The sequence below is a fragment of the Mauremys reevesii genome, linkage group 14, assembly GCF_016161935.1.
Source record: "Mauremys reevesii isolate NIE-2019 linkage group 14, ASM1616193v1, whole genome shotgun sequence".
In the NCBI taxonomy this organism is placed as follows: Eukaryota; Metazoa; Chordata; order Testudines; family Geoemydidae; genus Mauremys; species Mauremys reevesii.
The window spans coordinates 28928944-28943676 of record NC_052636.1 but is presented as its reverse complement, the minus strand read 5'-3'; the positions used below and the strand labels follow the sequence as shown (position 1 = coordinate 28943676).

Below are 14733 nucleotides of genomic sequence, written 5' to 3'. Positions count from 1 at the left end.
CTGTTCCCTGTGAGTGTCTGAGACTGGCCCAGCCTCTGCACCAGTCCCAGGTGGCTCTTCCCCCGGGGAGGCAGGTGAGCCCCACAGGTCCCAGGCAGTGGAGACAGCTCAGAGCTGGAGCAGTGCTGGGGAGCGGGGCAGATCCCTGAGACGTGACTCCCGAGATCCTACCCAGCCCATCCACACCCATTGGCCCCGTGGCCAGCAGCCCTGCTGAGCCGCATGGTGGCCCCCAGCTGCTGGGTGATGAGCCCTCTACAGCAGTGGCATAGCCAGGTTCTAACATCAGGGGAGCAAACACATAAAAAGAGGCACCACCCAACATATCAAATTACTAATTACATACATTTAAATTTGTTATACATATTTATTTTGTACTTAAAATAAAAACCCAAGAATGATCCAGCCACAGGAGGATTTGCACAGCCGGCATTTTGCAGGAGAACTTTAGATTATACTTAGATATACTTTTGATTCGACAGAATACAGTAGCTTATAATTGTCACAGGTTTAAAAAAAATACTGGCCATTTTTTCCAGTTACTAATTTCATTTTAAAATCAATCAGTGAAATGAACTTTAGTATTATGATCTATTATAAATAAAGTCACCAAAAAGGCATAACAAATACAAGTTTTATGAGAATTGGTGAGCAAAGATCTCATAGCTCTTCAGGGTTGGACAAAGCAGTAATTTCCCTTAAAGTAGCTTTATTCATGTTTTTTTTAAAAAACAGAAGACATCTCTATGACACAGGTTGGCAGTCTAACATTTTTGAAACACTGAGTACTGAAAGTTAGACTATTTAACCAATTTAAGCTGTACACACACACCTCTCTCCCTCTTCCTGCTTTTCTATCACCAGTTCTGTTACTACAGGAATGAAATCTAGACATCCTTTAAAAAGGACAGTTACCTGTTCCGTAACTGGTGTTCTTTGAGATGTGTTGCTCCGGTCTATTCCACAGTAGGTGTGCGTGCTTGCCACATGCACTGGTGCCGGAAATTTTTGGAGCACCGCTGCGACCCCTGGAGAGGCGCCTCTATAGCGCTATAAGGGGAGCTGCGCACTCCCCCCACCCTCAGGGTACGTCTACACTACGGGATTATTCCGAATTTACATAAACCGGTTTAGCAAAACAGATTGTATAAAATCAAGTGCGCGCGGCAACACTAAACACATTAAATCGGTGGTGTGCGTCCCTGGTCCGAGGCTAGCGTCGATTTCTGGAGCGTTGCACTGTGGGTAGCTATCCCGTAGCTATCCCATAGTTCCCGCAGCCTCCCCCGCCCCTTGGAATTTCCGGGTTGAGATCCCAGTGCCTGATGGGGCAAAAATCATTGTCGCGGGTGGTTCTGGGTACAGCCTCACCCCTCCCTCCCTGAAAGCAGCAGACAACCGTTTCGCGCCTTTTTTGCTTGGTGAAATGTGCAGACGCCATAGCACAGCAAGCATGGACCCTGCTCAGCTCAATACCGCAATCGTGGATGTTTTAAACACCTCACGCACTCTCGTGCAGTATATGTTGAACCAGGACCTTCAAACCGAGGCGAGGAGGAGGCGGATACGGCAGCGCGGCGATGACAGTGATGAGGACGTAGACACAGAATTCTCTCAAACCGCGGGCCCCTGCTCTTTGGAGATCCTGATGGTAATGGGGCAGATTCTATCCATTGAACGCCGATTTTGGGCCCGGGAAACAAGCACTGACTGGTGGGACCGCATTGTGTTGCAGGTGTGGGACGATTCCCAGTGGCTGCGAAACTTTCGCATGCGTAAGGGCACTTTCATGGAACTTTGTGACTTGTTTGCCCCTGCCCTGAAACACCATAATACCAAGATGAGAGCAGCCCTCACAGTAGAGAAGCGAGTGGCGATAGCCCTGTGGAAGCTTGCAATGCCAGACAGCTACCGTTCAGTTGGGAATCAATTTGGAGTTGGAAAATCTACTGTGGGGGCTGCTGTGATGCAAGTAGCCAAAGCAATCACTAAGCTGCTGCTACGAAAGGTTGTGACTCTGGGAAACGTGCAGGCCATAGTGGATGGCTTTGCTGCACTGGGATTCCCTAACTGTGGGGGGGGGGGGCGATAAATGGAACCCATATCCCTATCTTGGCACCGGAGTGCCAGGGCACCCAGTACGTAAACTGGAAGGGTGTTGCAATAAATAAAGCCAAGTCCGTCAGTCTGTTCCAGTGGAGCGCCCCCGTGGGAGTTTTCCACGTCCTTTTATTGTAAATGGTTACATAAATCATCCTATTATGTGCATGTACTATCTCAATCCAACTTCTCGCCCCCTCTCCTGATTGGTGCTTTATGCACTGCGTGTTCCAGTGGTAAACACCTGGTCGGCGCTTAATCTGTGTGTCTCCTGATCGGATGTTGAGGGGGGGAACCACTTCCGCCGCTCTAAATTCGGGGGCGGTCTTCCTACCCCCTTAGTGCTTAAGAAGTGTAAAGTTCCTACAGAAGGGGTACTTTTCAATGGTGCTGCAAGCACTGGTGGATCACAAGGGACGTTTCACAAACATCCACGTGGGATGGCCAGGGAGGGTTCATGACACTCACGTATTCAGAAGCACTACTCTGTTTAAACGGCTGCAGCAAGGGAATTACTTCCCAGACCAGAAAATAACAGTTGGGGATGTTGAAATGTCTGTCGTTATCCTGGGGGACCCAGCCTACCCCTTGATGCCATGGCTCATGAAGCCATACACAGGCAGCCTGGACAGTGGTCAGGATCTGTTCAATTACAGGCTGAGCAAGTGCAGAATGGTGGTGGAATGTGCATTTGGCCGTTTAAAGGCGCGCTGGCGCACATTACTGACTCGCTCAGACCTCAGCCAAACCAATGTCCCCTATGTTATTGCTGCTTGCTGTATTCTCCACAATCTCTGTGAGAGTAAGGGGGAGACCTTTATGGCGGGGTGGGAGGCTGAGGCAAATCACCTGGCCGCTGATTACGCGCAGCCAGACACCAGGGAGATTAGAAGAGCACACCAGGAAGCGGTGCGCATCAGAGAAGCTTTGAAAACGAGCTTCATCAATGGCCAGGGTACAGTGTAACTGCTGTGTTTGTTGATGAACACCCAACCCCCTTGATTGACTCATTCCCTGTAATCAACTCACCCTCCCCCTTCGAGTACATCTTACTTATGCAAATAAAGTCACTCTCGTTTAAAAATCATGAATTCTTTATTAATTCATTATAAAAACAGGGAGAGAAGTAAGGGTGTGGTTTGGGAGGATAGGAAGGATGGAGAAGGCCATTAAAAAAATTTCACAGTAACGACAGCCTTCTGGTTGGGCTGTCCACGGGGGTGGAGTTGGCAGGTGCACGGAGCCTCCCCCCACGCGTTCTTACACGTCTGGGTGAGGGGGATATGGAACATGGTGAGGGTAGAGGGTGGTTATACAGGGGCTGCAGCGGCACTCTGTGATCCTGCTGCCGTTCCTGAAGCTCCACCAGACGCCGGAGCATGTCAGTTTGATCACGCAGCAGCCCCAGAGTTGCATCCCGCCACCGCTGATCTTCCTGCCGCCACCTCTGATTTTCCTGCCGGTCTTCCTGCCACCACCTCTCATCTCGGGTGTCTCTCCTGTCCTCACGTTCACTGGCATCTTTCCTGTAATTTGATACCACGTCCTTCCACTCATTCAGATGAGCTCTTTCATTGCGTGTAACTTCCATAATATCCGAGAACATTTCATCTCTCGTCTTCTTTTTCCTCCGCCTTATCTGTGCTAGCCTTTGGGATGGAGGAGGCACGCTTGAAAGATTTGCAGCTGCATGAGGGAGAGAAATATTTAAAAAGATACATTTTACAGAACAATGGTTATACTCTTTCACAGTGAACAGCACTATTCACCTTACATAGCACATGTGATTTCCTACAAGGTCGCATTTTTCATCTTAATAGTGAGTGCCTGCAGCTCTGGAGTTACAGATCTCACAGACACAGGTCCGGGCATCAGAATTCAGCTTGCATGCGGCCATGGTAAGCCACTGTCTTTCGGCTTCTGCAGTGATTTACCCCTCCCCCCAATGCATGGCTAATACCACGCTAGCTCCTGCTAATCAACACCCTTCCCACCCCACCACTGCGTGGCTGGTAGCTTGGGGAAGATCGCCGGTGACCAAACACAAAAAAGATCATCGGCATTTCACTCCTCCCCTCCCCCCGCTTGGCTACGTGCAGGAAAGGTTTTTTTTTTAAGCTGCTGCAGTCCACGAACCCAGTAGGAAAATGGCCATCCCCCTTACTTAAATTCCTGATTTTTAACCAGGTTATCCTGAACGATATCACTTTGCTGAGGATCACACAGCGAGATAAAGAACGGATGCTTCTTGAATGCCAGCAATCACCGGGACCATACGCTGCTATGCTTTGCCATGCAATGATACCTGATTACTTGCTACATGCATGGCGTAGTAAAGTGTCCTACCATGGTGGGCGGAACAAGGTTGCCTTGCCCAGAAACCTTCTGCAAAGGCTTCTGGAGTACCTACAGGAGCGCTTCATCGAGATGTCCCTGGAGGATTTCCTCTCAATCCCCGGACATGTTAACAAACTTTTCTAAGTAACTATACTGTCTGCGAATGCATCCCAAGTCCTCAAGGCAAATCAATCATTAAAAAACGCTTGCTTAAAAAACAATGTTTGCTATTTGCAAAGGTACACTCACCAGAGGTCCCTTCCATGGCGTCATTGTCTGGGATAGTTGCTTGGGAGGGCTGGGAGGAGGGTAATTCCGTCAGGGTGAGAAAAAGCTCCTGGTTGCTGGGGCTCATGGAGTGCTGTGTGCTCTCTGCTAGGTCTTCCTCCTCTTCTTCATCTTCATCTTCCCCGTCCGCATAATCCTCAGACATGGCAGAGATTACAACCCCCACCTCGGAATCCATGGTCAGGGGTGGGGTAGTTGTGGCGCAGCCCCCTAAAATTGCATGCAGCTCAGCATAGAAGCGGCATGTTTTTCGACCTGCCCCGGACCTTCCGTTTGCTTCTTTGGTATTCTGGTAGGCTTGTCTGAGCTCCTTAACTTTCACTCTGCACTGCACTGAGTCCCTGCTGTGGCCTTTATCGGTCATAGCCTTAGAAATTCTTTCAAATACTTTTTCATTTCGTCTTTTGGAACGCAGTTCTGTTAGCACTGAATCCTCTCCCCATATAGCGATCAGATCCAGTACCTCCCGTGCAGTCCATGCTGGGGCTCTTTTTCGATTCTCAGGAGACTGCATTGTTACCTGTGCAGATGAGCTGTGCATGGTCACCTGTGCTGATGAGCTCTCCACGCTGGGGAAGCAGGAAATGAATTTCAAAAGTTCGCGGGGCTTTTCCTGTCTACCTGGCCAGTGCATCTGAGTTCAGAATGCTGTCCAGAGCGGTCAGTGGTGCACTGTGGGATACCACCCGGATGCCAATACCGTCGATTTGCGGCCACACTAACCCTATTCCGATATGTTAATCCCGATATTAGCGCTACTCCTCTCGTCGGGGAAGAGTACAGAAACCAATTTAAAGAGCCATTAAAATCGATATAAGGTGCCTCCTAGTGTGGACGGGTGTGGCGTTAAATCGGTTTTACGCTCCTAAATCCGGTTTAAACGCCTAGTTTAGACCAGGCCCTATACAAAAATGAGGGGGTTAGTTAAACAGAAATTAAAAGGTACAGTGACTAAAGTGAAATTCCTGTAAGCTGCATGGACACTTTAACGACACCATAATAGAGGCCCAACTTAAATGTATACCCCAATTTAAGAAACACAGTAAAAGAACTAAAAAGACCCACCGGGCTTAACAAACATGTAAAAGAAGCACTGAGAGACAAAAGAATTCCTTTAAAAAGTGGAAGTCAAATCCTAGAAAGGAGCATAAACATTGCCAAATTGTAGGTGACAAATCTGAGGAACTGTCACAGACTGAAGTGTCACTAGAGGAGGTTTTGGAATTAATTGATAAACTCAACATTAACAAGTCACCAGGACCAGATGGCATTCACCCAAGAGTTCTGAAAGAACTCAAATGTGAAGTTATGAACTATTAACTATGGTTTGTAACCTGTCCTTTGAATCGACTTCGTACCCAATGACTGGAAGTTAGCTAATGTAACGCCAATATTTAAAAAGGGCTCTAGAGGTGATCCCGGCAATTACAGACCAGTAAGTCTAACGTCGGTACCGGGCAAATTAGTTGAAACAATAGTAAAGAATAAAATTGTCAGACACATACAAGAACATAAATTGTTGGGCAAAAGTCAACACGGTTTCCGTAAAGGGAAATCATGTCTTACTAATCTATTAGAGTTCTTTGAAGGGGTCAACAAACATGTGGACAAGGGGGATTCAGTGGACATAGTGTACTTAGATTTCCAGAAAGCCTTTGACAAGGTCCCTCGCCAAAGGCTCTTACATAAATTAAGTTGTCATGGGATAAAAGAGAAGGTCCTATCAAGGATTGAGAACTGGTTAAAAGACAGGGAACAAAGGGTAGGAATTAATGGTAAATTCTCAGAATGGAGAGGGGTAACGAGTGGTGTTCCCAAGGGTCAGTCCTCGGACCAATCCTATTCACCTTATTCATAAATGATTTGGAGAAAGGGGTAAACAGTGAGGTGGCAAAGTTTGCAGAAGATACTAAACTGCTCAAGATAGTTAAGACCAAAGCAGACTGTGAAGAACTTCAAAAAGATCTCACAAAACTAAGTGATTGGGCAACAAAATGGAAAATGAAATTTAATGTGAATAAATGTAAAGTAATGCATATTGGAAAAAATAACTCCAATTATACATAAAATATGATGGGGACTAATATAGCTACAACAAATCAGGAAAAAGATTTTGGAGTCATCGTGGATAGTTCTCTGAAGATGTCCACGCAGTGTGCAGAGGCGGTCAAAAAAGCAAACAGGATGTTAGGAATTATTAAAAAGGGAATAGAGAATAAGACTGACTATATTATTACCCTTATATAACTCCATGGTATGCCCACATCTTGAATTCTATGTACAGATGTGGTCTCCTCATCTCAAAAAAGATATACTGGCATTAGAAAAGGTTCAGAGAAGGGCAATTAAAATGATTAGGGGTTTATAACGGGTCCCATATGAGGAGAGATTAAAGAGGCTAGGGCTTTTCAGCTTGGAAAAGAGGAGACTAAGAGGGAATATGATAGAGGTATATAAAATCATGAGTGATGTGGAGAAAATAGATAAGGAAAAGTTATTTACTTACTCCCATAATACAAGAACTAAGGGCCACCAAATAAATTAATAGGCAGCTGGTTTAAAACAAATAAAAGGAAGTTCTTCTTCACACAGCGCACAGTCAACTTGTGGAACTCCTTGCCTGAAGAGGTTGTGAAGGCTAGGACTATAACAGGGTTTAAAAGAAAACTGGATAAATTCATGGAGGTTAAGTCCATTAATGGCTATTAGCCAGGATGGGTAAGGAATGGTGTCCCTAGCCTCTGTTTGTCAGAGGATGGAGATGGATGGCAGGAGAGAGATCACTTGATCATTGTCTGTCCGGTTTACTCCCTGGGCTGCTTCTTCTCTACAACTATAATTGTCTTTTTACACCAAAATCACTAACTTGAGCACCCAATTCCATGTACAGTCCTAGTGGATGTAAAGCACAGGTAACTTTTGCCTCAGGGTAGCTTGTTGGCATCAACCCTCTCCCCACCTGGAGCTGATGAAATTCCTGTCTGAGGGACACACGCTCCTACAAGTCAAAAGGAAAGGAGCTGATAGAAAAGATCACAGGACTGACCCCAAAGAAGGGTTAGCTGCAAAAGGCAGAAGCAGGCAACTCATCTGGCAGAGCTGAGAGACCACAGTGAAGATGGTGCAAAGATCACTATATTGGAATTAGCAAATGTGATTTTTTTTAAAACAAATCTTTGGGAAGCCCTAATAAAGGCATTTCTTACAGTTCTCTCCGATTGGGATTTTCTGATCTCTAATAGGGAATGACATCTGATTGAAGCTTTTCCCAAATGCAGAGCATGTGTAGGGTCTCTCTCCACTGTGGATTCTACGATGTCTGACAAAGTCTGAGTGCTCAATGAAACTTTTCCCACGCTCAGAGCATGTGTAGGGTATCTCTCATGTGTGGATTCTCTGATGTGTGATAAGGTTTGAGCGCTGACGGAAGCTTTTCCCGCACTCAGCGCACGTGTAGGGCGTCTCCCTTGTGTGGATTCTCTGATGTGTGATAAGGTTTGAGCGCTGACTGAAGCTTTTCCCGCACTCAGCGCACGTGTAGGGCATCTCCCCTGTGTGGATTCTCTGATGTGTGCTGAGGCTTGAGCGCAGACTGAAGCTTTTCCCACACTCAGAGCACGTGTAGGGCGTCTCCCCTGTGTGGATTCTCTGATGTCTGATAAGGGCAGAGCGCCAATTGAAGCTTTTCCTGCACTCAGCGCACGTGTAGGGCGTCTCCCCCGTGTGGATTCTCTGATGTGTGATAAGGTTTGAGCGCCAAATGAAGCTTTCCCCACACTCAGCGCACGTGTAGGGCGTCTCCCCTGTGTGGATTCTCTGATGTGTGATAAGGTTTGAGCGCTGACTGAAGCTTTTCCCGCACTCAGAGCATGTGTAAGGCGTCTCCCCTGTGTGGATTCTCTGATGTGTGATAAAGTTTGAGCACTGACTGAAGCTTTTCCCGCACTCAGCGCACGTGTAGGGCGTCTCCCCTGTGTGGATTCGCTGATGTGTGATAAGGTTTGATCGCCAATTGAAGCTTTTCCCGCACTCAGCGCATGTGTAGGGAGTCTCCCCTGTGTGGATTCTCTGATGTGTGATAAGGTTTGAGTGCCGACTGAAGCTTTTCCCGCACTCAGAGCACGTGTAGGGCGTCTCCCCCGTGTGGATTCTCTGATGTGTGATAAGGTTTGAGCGCCAAATGAAGCTTTCCCCACACTCAGCGCACGTGTAGGGCGTCTCCCCCGTGTGGATTCTCTGATGTCTGATAAGGTGTGAGCGCTGACGGAAGCTTTTCCCGCACTCAGCGCACGTGTAGGGCGTCTCCCTTGTGTGGATTCTCTGATGTGTGATAAGGTTTGAGCGCTGACTAAAGCTTTTCCCACACTCAGAGCACGTGTAGGGCGTCTCCCCGGTGTGGATTCGCTGATGTGTGATAAGGTTTGAGTGCAGACTGAAGCTTTTCCCGCACTCAGCGCACGTGTAGGGCGTCTCCCCCGTGTGGATTCTCTGATGTGTGATAAGGTTTGAGTGCAGACTGAAGCTTTTCCCGCACTCAGCGCACGTGTAGGGCGTCTCCCCCATGTGGATTCTCTGATGTGTGATAAGGTTTGAGCGCCAAATGAAGCTTTCCCCACACTCAGCGCATGTGTAGGGCGTCTCCCCTGTGTGGATTCTCTGATGTGTGATAAGGTTTGAGCGCCGATTGAAGCTTTTCCCGCACTCAGCGCACGTGTAGGGCATCTCTCCTGTGTGGATTCTCTGATGTGTGATAAGGTTTGAGCGCTGACTGAAGTTTTTCCCGCACTCGTGGCATGTGTAGTTTGTCTCTTCCAAGTTGATTCTCTCATGTGTAATAACGTCTGAGACGCTACTGAAGTTCTCCTCTGGCCTCTGCTGAGTCTCAGAGGCTTTTACTGTTTCTCGGAGTGCACAACTCCTGGAAACATTCCCTTTGGGTCTTCCTGATAACGTCCCATGTGGTTCTCCTTGCTCAGCATCTTCCTGCTGGGGTTTCTGCTCCTCATTCTCACGCACCATCCTATCACCTGATGGGAGACAGAGAGAATCCAGACATAGGTCACTCCCTGTGCCTGAGAGAAAGGAAATCTCAGAGACAGGAATTTTAAAAGGGATGAACAAACCAAAATATGTGCAGGAGAGATCAAACCTATCAGGAGCTGATTTTCCCAGAGGAGAGAGGAAGGATCAGTTTTGGTCTGCATTTCACCAGAACATGCAGGGGAAAGTGGGATCAGGTAGGGATCTGCTGCCAGTTGTTAGTCAGGATAGGTGGGAAGCCATGAGTGACATCTGCCTAATTATTCCACATCTGCAGGGAACAATCCTGAACTTGGGAGCTCACAAGGTCTTTGTAGGGCATCCCGAATGTTTTCTGTATTCATGGACAGTTTTTGACTTGCTTTAACCAAGTCCTCACCTGTGCAGGCAGCTCTTGGAAGCACTTCTTTCTCAGAGGCCTGGAGGTCCAGGACCCACGGCTCTTCCCCTCGTTCCAGCTGTGAGACCACATCAGGTTTGGAATTTAGAAACCCTATGCCAGGCAAAGAAAACAAGGGAGGTCGGTGGAATTTGTGGGATACTTGTCACAAAGAATAGTCCATGGTTTTAAGCTCAGATCATTTTTAAGCAGTAACATCCCAAGACCAGCTTCCTTGGCTCCAAGTGGCAGGAGAGTTATTATTATTATTAATCATACGCATTACCTTAGTGCCTAAGGACCAACTAACAGTGTGTCTCCGTTGTGCTAGGCACAGTACAAATGCAGAATAGTAGATGGCCTGTGCTCTGAAGAATTTACAGTCTAAATAGACAAGACAGATACAGCATGGGGGAAGGGGTAGAACCCTCTGTTAGAATAGAGATATTCAGGCCTGCCTGCAAAGCCTAGACTTTAAGAACTTAGGGGTATTTTTATCACTTAGTTAGTTACAGGAGTATGAAAACAAAGAATCAAAATCACAGTGTGCCTGTGTCTGGGCCTTCTCTCACTAGGATAGTCTGAGGCCTTGTTCTTAGGCTAAGGCCTTTGGCTAAGCACCAGGGGCAGCCATAAGCTGGGAAGCGAAGGGTCACATCCTCACATCCCAAACCAGTCACACTGAAATAAGGTGCTATTGGGCTGTTAGGAAGACAGTCCTGTCTGGATCTTAAGATGGTTAAAGAAACCTTAATTTGATAGCATTCTGTCTGGCAAGAAATCACTTATCAATGGTTGTGGTTGTGAAACCCTCATTTCTGTATTGCTTTATCTTTATGGCCACCACTTTTACATTGTTAATCAGTCTGGTTCTCTAATTGTTTCTCTCTCCTGTATAATTAATGTTGCCAGGTGTAAGTTAATTAGGTAGTGGTTTATAATTGGTTAGAGCAGGAGTAGGCAACCTATGGCGGCACACGAGCTGATTTTCAGTGGCACTCACACTGCCCAGGTCCTGGCCACCGGTCCAGAAGGCTCTGCATTTTTAATTAATTTTAAATGAAGCTTCTTAAACATTTTAAAAACCTTACTGACTTTACATACAATAGTTCAATTATGTATTATAGACTTATAGAAAGAGACTTTCTAAAAACATTAAAATGTATTATTGGCACATGAAATCTTAAATTAGAGTGAATAAATGAAGACTCCGCACACCACTTCTGAAGGTGGCCGACGCCTGGGTTAGAGAATTATGTCACAATATGTTAGAATTGGTTAGTTAAATTTCAGCACAATTACTGGTTAAGGTATAGCTGAGAATATTACTCTATAAATGGGGTCAAACAGGAGGGAGGAAGGAAATTGGAATAATAGAATATCAGGGTTGGAAGGGACCTCAGGAGGTATCTAGTCCCACCCCTGCTCAAAGCAGGATCAATCCCCAACTAAATCATCCCAGCCAAGGCTTTGTCAAGCCTGATCTTAAAAACCTCTAAGGAAGGAGATTCCACCACCTCCGTGGGGAACTCATCCCAGGGCTTCACCACCCTCCTAGTGAAATAGTGTTTCCTAATATCCAACCTAAACCTCCCCCATTGCAACTTGAAATCATTACTCTTTATTCTGTCATCTGCTACCACTGAGAACAGTCTAGGCCTGGTCTACACTGGGGGGGGAGGGGGAGGAGTTCGATCTAAGATGCAACTTCAGCTACGTGAATAGCGTAGCTGAAGTCGAATACCTTAGTTCGAATTACTTACCCATCCTCACGCCGCGGGATCGACGTCCGCGGCTCCCCCATCGACTCCGCCACCACCGTTCGCGGTGGTGGAGTTCCGGAGTCGACAGGAGCGCGTTCGGAGTTCAATATATCGCGTCTAGATGATACGCGATATATTGAACTCCGAGAAATCGATTGCTACCCGCCGATCCGGCGGGTAGTGAAGACGTACCCCTAGATCCATCCTCTTTGGAGCCCCCTTTCAGATAGTTGAAAACAGCTATCAAATCCCCCCTCATTCTTCTCTTCTGCAGACTAAACAATCCCAGTTCCCTCAGCCTCTCCTCAGAAGTCATGTGTTCCAGTCCCCTAACCATTTTTGTTGCCCCCCGCTGGATGCTTTCCAATTTTTCCACATCCTTCTTATAGTGTTGGGCCCAAAACTGGACACAGTGCTCCAGATGAGGCCCCATGAATGTCGAATGTTGGTTAGGGGGAGAACGGGAACAGGGACACAGGCAAGGCTCTGCGGCATCAGAGCTGGGAAGGGAACAGACTGTATCGGCGTATAGAGATAAGCCCGACTGGTGTGAAGGGCTTCGGAATATGTAATCTTATAGGTGTAAAAATTGTACAGACTATATCACCCTGACACATCATCAACGAAGTGCCCATTTGTGCCTCGGTAGGGGCCCTGCTATAGGAGGGAGGATGCAGCAAGGACTCAGGATCAGTGGCCGGGGTCGCTGTGCATAGGAGATGGGGAGGTTATGTGAGGAGGGGGGTAATGAGTGGGAGAGGGAGGTCAAGAGTTAAAAGAATAATATTTGGGGGAGGAAATGTATAATAAAGTGAAACTGAACAGAAATAAAACTGGAGTGGAGGCTCTAAAGCAACAAGGCTTCGGTAGGGATTTGGGGTTAAAGGTCTGGGATCCCCCACAGCTCCAAATCCCCAAACCTCTCCTCCCTCCCACTGACCCACCCAGCCCACTTCCTGGGTGCCCTTCCCCCACACTCCCCTCCCCTTCTTCACATTACTCTCAGCCAGCACCACCTCCCGGCACCTTGAGAACTTCTTGTATTTTCTCCTCGTCTCTCACAGCCTCCTACCTCCCTGCTGCTTCTTAGCTCTAACCCTGCACACACCCGCCCCATGTCCTGGCATATCTACTACCCCCCATCTCCGTCCCTCCCACGGCTCGCTTAACCCTTCAGCCATGGGATCCTGAACGGCAACATTACACGCTCTCCTAAAAGAGCTCATCTGACTGTCACACAAGCCAGGCATGAGTCACACACCTATTTACTCAATTTAGAATTCTACAGGCAGCATATTTTCCTCTTAAAATGAGGAAAAGGCATGAAAGCGACAGTGATTAATGTAGTTATGAATGTAGCCAATAAGGATACATTCAATGCAATTTTAAAATGTGTGACAGCACCAAAAAGGCACATGTCCAAAAATGGTACTAGTGGGTGGGAGATAAGGCAAAAAAAGGGGGGAAGGAAACCTGTCAAAACTTGTATGATGAATAAAGGTATAAAGTTATTACTGCTCAGGTTCTTCAGAGACCCCACAGGTTCTAATAACCCAGGGGACAGGACTCCTTACCCAGCGAGGTCACCGTCTCATAGTTCTCCTGCATGACATCCCTGTAGAGGGCTCTCTGAACAGGGTCCAGCAGAGCCCATTCCTCCCTGGTGAAATATACAGCCACCTCCTCGAAGGTCACCGGCCCCTGAAAGAGCAAGAGTCCAACACTCAGTACCTGCTGCCCCACTCACAATCCCACTATTCACAGAACAGCAGCATCAGGGAAATGGAAGCTCTGAGAGGCACATGTTAACAGAGTCTCACCTCACCTAGCTTAGAGCAGCCAGGCAGCATCAGAGGGTAGAAAGAGAGAAACTTTGTGTCTCCCAGATGACAGACGCAGGCAGGGGCGTCACATTTATCACATACCTACTAGCCAGAGTTTGATATAGGAGATGGGGCTGGCTCTGGACCCTACTAATGGCTCCCTGGTAGGAAACACTCTCCAAATAAAATATAAGGAAGAAAAGGGAAGTCAGTAGTAAAGAATATTAATTAGAACAGGGTGTGACGAGGCGGTTCTGGTGGGACCCAACTGAGAGTGCCAATTCAGGACCAATTGCTCAAATAGGGCAGTCACAGCCCAAGCCTGGGGTTTTTCCACCTCTAAGGCCTTGGCTACACATGAAAATTGCAGCGCTGGGAGTTACAGCGCTGGCCATGCACCCGTGTACGGACAGCGCTGGTGTGTGGCCACACTTGCAGCTAACAGCGCTGCAGTGTGGCCACACTTGACAGCATTTCCAGCGCTGTATTGAGAGGTGCATTGTGGGCAGCTATCCCACAGAGCACCTCGTCCTATTTTGGCGCTGAGTATTGTGGGAAGGGGAAGGAAGTGTGCGGGTCATTCCGCTTCCTGTTCCAACGCCCCGTGGTGCATCGCTTCACATTCCAGCAGTCACAGTTATTCCGGCCACGTTTGTGAGTCGCTTGCTGTGTTTTAATCACAATTTCTGTGGGAAATGGAGCCCGAGCTGCTGAGGACTGTGCTGATGAGTGTCATTTGGCAGTTGAGCTCTTCCTTCAGCTCCAAATTGACAGTGAGGAGTCCGACGATATCGAGTAGCCTGCCGCGTGTGACACTACATTGCTTGTGGCATTCACGGAAATGCTCTGCACCGTTGAACGCCGCTTTTGGGCTCAGGAAACAAGCACTGAGTGGTGGGATCACATCGTCATGGAAGTCTGGGATGACGAGCAGTGGCTGCAGAACTTTCGGATGAGAAAAGCCACTTTCATGGGACTGTGTGCTGAGCTCACCCCCACCCTG

The 14733-nt window shown here is 47.6% G+C and overlaps 1 pseudogene; it reads right to left on the bottom strand.

Moving 5' to 3' along the window:
• Nucleotides 1-12527, bottom strand: part of LOC120381574 — a 158454-nt pseudogene extending 145927 nt beyond the window's left edge.
• Between the last annotated feature and the right edge of the window lie 2206 nt (nt 12528-14733).